The following is a 4,959-nucleotide window of genomic DNA, read 5'->3' as shown; positions in this document are numbered from 1 at the left end:
CCGGGCCCCCCGCCTCTCCCCGCGCCCGCTCGCTCGCTCCCCCACTCCCGCGTTCTTTCTCCACTCCCGGCTGCATTCACTGAGCGCCGCCTGCGTGCCAGGCGCCGCGGTGGGCGCCGGGGAGGCTGCGGAGAGCGGCGGCGTCGGCTCGTGCGCTCCTCGGTGTCCGCGCCGGTGACAGCGGGGCCCGCGGCCAGCTGTCCCGAGCCTCGCGGGGTGCTGGGCCGCATCTGCGGCTCCCACCCTGCCCCCCTTCCCCGCCTCCGGCCCGGGGTACCCGTCCGCGGGAGGGCACCCCCCCCCCGAGCCCTTGGCCCAGGGAGAGGAGGGGGCGACCGGTGGATAATACGATTAAAATCACCGGCGGGCGGGGGGAGGGGCGGACAGGTAGGAAAAGTGCCGAGAAAGTGAGTGCTCCCGGCTCCAGGGTGGTTGGGTGGTGTTCCTGCGGTCAGCCGAAGGCCCCGGGGAGCGAAACTTAACAAAGGCCCGCAGTGAGAAAGGCCTGGGGAGCCTGGGGAGCCTCGGGCGGGAGGCCGGGCAGAGCCGGAGCTCACAGCCAAGCAGGCTGTGGCGGAGCTAAGGAGCCCCCGGTGGATCGGGTCTAAGTCCACCCCTGGTTGTGTGAGGTGATGGGCTTTGGGTCTCAACCCAGATGCGGAAGAGAATGAGGAGTCTGGGCCTCTGCCTACAAGTTCTCATTGGGGCGCAGCTCTTCTGAGGCTGGTTGTCTTTTGAGTCAAGCCAAGGTTTGTTTAGTCTCCTTCTGCCCCGACGGTCGCCACCTTAATCCCTGCGGAAGGTTGTTCACCTTTGGCCTTGCTTCAGCAGCAGTGTGCCTCCTCCCTCATTCCTTCTCTTTGGACCTTTCCCTTCCCAGACTTCTTTCCTGAGGTTTGTGGGTCAGACAAGGCCTCACTGTCATCAACCCCTACTTTTACAAAACTCTAGGTATGTATTCACTACAGTCTTTCCAAGAAGCTGGAGTCTCTTCTGACAGCACATACGCTGCCTGGCTAAGGGAGTGACAGGCCAGGATGGAGCAGCCAAGGGTGGTGCCCAAGCCCCAGAGTGTCCTCTGAGGCTGTGTATCAGGGTTTTTCTGGATAGGATCAGGAATCAGTGGCTCACGCCTGTAACCCTAGCTGCTCAGGAGGTTACAATGTGAGGATTGAGGTTTAAAGTCAGACAGGGCAGGAAAGTCAGGGAGACTCTTGATCTCCAGTAAACCACCAGAAAACCGGAAGTGGCACTGTGGCTCAAATGATAAGTGCCAGCCTGGAGTGAAAAAGCTAAGTAAGAGACAGCACCCCGGCCCTGAGTTCAAGCAAGGGCACCAAAAAGAAAGAAAAGAAAGGATTGGATTTTCAGTTCCCGCAGAGAAGTGAGAACTTCACTTGGCAGATTGAGTAAAAGTTAGTGGGTTTCCATCTGTTCGTGCCATTCCCCTGCCCCCCCCCCCCCGAGCTTCAAGCTCCTTCTTCAGGGTCAGGGTCAGGCTTACGGCTAGCCATAGGCATGTCCCCATGCTCCAGTACAGAGTGACCCTTGACCAGCTGGTCGGACAAAGCAATGGGAAGAAGATGAAGCTGAAAGACCTGAGCTGTGATTTAAGGTCTTCCTTGGTTTTGCTGTCAGGAGATGGCTGAAGGGCACCGGGACTCCTGGGTTTGTCGTCAGCAGTGGAGGAAGCAGAAGGAATGGCGCTTGGATAAGCATTGTCATGACCTGTCACGGGCAGTGTTTGTAGGTCAACGTCTTGAGCTTTCTTAGCCCTCAGAGAGCGACTGTTCTTGACAGACCCCTCACTTTTTTTCTTTCTGGTACTGGGACTTGAACTCAAGGCCTCATGCTTATTTGACTGGCTGGCTTACTTGGTCCGGTTGGCACTCTATCATTTGACCCATGCCTCCAGCTTGGCTTTTTGCTGATTGATTGGCGATGGAATCTACTTTGCTGCCTGGGTTGGTTTCAAACCTCAGTTCTCCAGGTCTCCGTTTCCTGAGTTGTTAAGGTTCCAGCCACTGGTACCCAATTAGATCCTTCATTCTTATTGTTGTCACCTCTCATGACTCCTTCTGGATGTAGGTCTATTTCTGCTGTGTGCGTGCGTGCGTGTGTGTGTGTGTGTGTGTGTGTGTGAGTGAGTGGGTGTGTGTGGGTGTGTGTGGGTATGTGAGAGTCAGTACTAGGCAGGCATTCCACCACCGGAGCTGCTCTACCAGCTTCGCTTTGTGTGTGTTGGTTGGTTGTGGGGCTCTAACTCGGGGCCTGGGCGCCATCCCTGAGGTTTTTACTCAAGGCTAGTGCTCTACCACTTTGAGCCACAGCGCCACTTCTGGTTTTCTGAGTGTGAGTTGTGGTAAGAGTCTCTTGACTTTCCTCCCAGGCTGGCTTTGAGCCACAATCCTCAGCTCTCAGTCTCCGTAGCTAGGATGACAGGCGTGAGCCACCAGCGCCCTAGGTATGTGTGTTATTATTTTTTTTTTTTTTGGTCAGTCGTGGGCCTTGAACTCTGGGCCTGGGCGCTGTCCCTCAGCTCTTCAGCTCAAGCCCAGCACTCTACTGCTTGAGCCACAGCACCACTTCCGGTTTTCTAATGGTTTATTGGAGATAAGAGTCTCACAGGGGCTGGGAAGGTGGCTCAGTGGTAGAGCACTTGCCTTGCATGCCTAAGACCCTGGGTTCGATTCCTCAGCACCACATAAGAAAAAAGAAAAAAGCCGAAGTGGCACTGTGGCTCAAGTGGTAGAGCGCTAGCTTTGAGCTAAAGAGCTGAGGGACAGCGCCCAGGCTCAGAGTTCAGACCCCACGACCGGACCCAAAAAAAAAAAAAAAAAGAGTCTCACAGACTTTCCTGCCTGGGCTGGCTTTGAACTTCAATCCTCAGATCTCAGCCGCCAGGCTTGTGTGTGTTACTTTTAGGATAAGGCCTCGCTTTATGCTTCCGCCAGTTGGAGCGCGGTCCCCCTGTGTGTGCCTCCACACGTGGCTGGGTTAGCAGGTGGGCACCACCGCGCCCAGCGATTGGTCAAGATTGAATCTTAGAGCTTTGCTTTTTGCCCAGTCTGGCTAATCTCCCATCTCTCCTTCTGAGTAGCTAGGGTTACAGGCTTGAGACTGTGTCCAGCTTCCATTCCATTTCATAGTGAGGAATGTAGGGTTCCCTCCCCCGCTGCCAAGAGCAAGCCACTCACCCAGTCACAACCACATATCTATTAAGTGGGGTTTGAACCCAGATCTGATTGGATATGGGGCCTCTGGCCTTTAACAGGTCTTACACTGAACCCTTTAAGCCTTCCCAAGCCCTTTGATGAGCTGGCTCAGGAGGGTCCCTTGGAGAGCAGGCAGAGGGAAGCCGGTGTGGGTAAGAATCCCAGGAGTACCTGGGGGAGGGGTGCTCCAGGAACAGGCATGCTCTAGCTTGGGCCTAGAGCAGAACCGGGGGCACGTCTCTGCCCTCTGCATCCCCCATCTGGCTTGAGGCATCTCCCTTCTCTCCCCCAGCGTCTGGGAGTGGCAAGAAGGAAGCGGTCCTGGGGGGTCTGGCGGTGTTAGTGCTCAGGACAGCGCTGGGCTCTTAGCTCTGGCCCAGGACCAGCCGAGCCTCTGTTTCCTGGTGCCCTTGCAGCTGGGCACTGCGGCCGGAGGAAACATGCCCTCTTCCCTGCTGTGTCCGTGCTGGCCTCTTGCTCCGGGAAGGCCACTGGCCTTGTAGCCTGGGCCCTGTCCCCACACCACAGCTAGCTAGGAAATCTAGGGAAGAAAGGACGGTGCGCAGCAGGGGCAGGCTGGGCAGTGAAGCCCATTCCTGCAGTCCAGCCAGCCACGTGGGAGGGACTTCCTCCAGCAGAGTGAGCCGTGGGTGCCAGCGAGGCTTGGCCAGGGCCGGAAGGTCCAGGGGGCTGGGTGTGGGGCGCGAGGGCAGGCCCCCGGAGGGCCTTGGTAGCGTTGGGGCCATGGATGATGCGAATGGCAGAGGGGAGTGAGGCGGGGCAGAGGCTGGGCTTCTGCCAGGGCCTGTGGAGGCTGAGCAAGCCGAGGTCAGGAACAAACACTGGGGACCCCAGCGTCGCACCCTGATCACCTGGATGGGAAGGGCGCACCAGGGGACCAGCACGTGCTCTGCTGTGGCGTCCAGGCCTGTTTCTGTAGGGCCGGGCACTAGGCTTGGCTGGGGTTGAGCGGCCGGCCGCAGCCACTCCCCAGAGCTGGCCCTGTGATGCCAGGAGGCTTGGTGGGCGCTCTGGTTGACACCCAGAAACTTGGCTATCCACCGCTCGGGGCTATGACCTTCTGAGCCTTAGACCACCAGGGCTGTCACAGGTCACAGGGAGGATTCCCAAGTGGCACCTACTGCCTTGAGACCTGGGGGGGAGGGGCGGCGGGGGGCGAGGTCTGGGCTGGGGCAGGGAGCTGAATCTGCAGACCTTTCCAACCCCTGTTCCAGCACGGCCACCTGTGCCACCCCATCCACCAGCCGCCAGGCTCATCAGACCCAGGGAAACTGGGACCCTGGACTGGCAAAGCCACAGAGACCTGTGTCCCCCCCCCCACCCCCATGGCACCTCAGCCAGTCTGGTGCTGAGGGGCTCTAAGCCTTGGATTTTCTGCTGGGCTTGCTCCGGAATGGGCCTCGTCCTGAGCAGGTGGCTCTGGATCTTTCTAGAAGGGGACTGTAGCTTTCCCTGCAGGCGGAGGGAATCTCTCCCCCACTCTCCACATCCATGTGGATGTGAGCAAAGAAGCAAAGAAGCTTGAGCCTTGATCCTAGACGGAGCTGAGGTTGGGGAGGATGACTCCCCTGCCCCGCCAGATGGAGGGTGAGCCGTGCCCACCTGACAGGGAGAAAGAAAGAAAATGCCCCACCTCCATGCACACGCCCTCCCCCCCCACCTCCTTACACCCCCCACCTTCTTACACCTCCTCACCACCCCTGACACCTCCCCCCCCACCCCC

General features: G+C 58.6%; 1 protein-coding gene across 3 annotated transcripts in view; it reads left to right on the top strand.

Annotated features, from left to right (window-relative positions):
• Nucleotides 1–4,959, top strand: part of Traf7 (TNF receptor-associated factor 7, E3 ubiquitin protein ligase) — an 18,156-nt gene that overhangs the window by 211 nt on the left and 12,986 nt on the right. The gene's annotated exons all lie outside the window — the stretch shown is intronic.

Source organism: Dipodomys ordii, unplaced genomic scaffold (genome assembly GCF_000151885.1).
Source record: "Dipodomys ordii isolate 6190 unplaced genomic scaffold, Dord_2.0 Scaffold14, whole genome shotgun sequence".
NCBI classification, from domain to species: domain Eukaryota; kingdom Metazoa; phylum Chordata; class Mammalia; order Rodentia; family Heteromyidae; genus Dipodomys; species Dipodomys ordii.
Note: the sequence above shows the minus strand (reverse complement) of the source record. Positions and strands in the feature narration are given on the sequence as shown.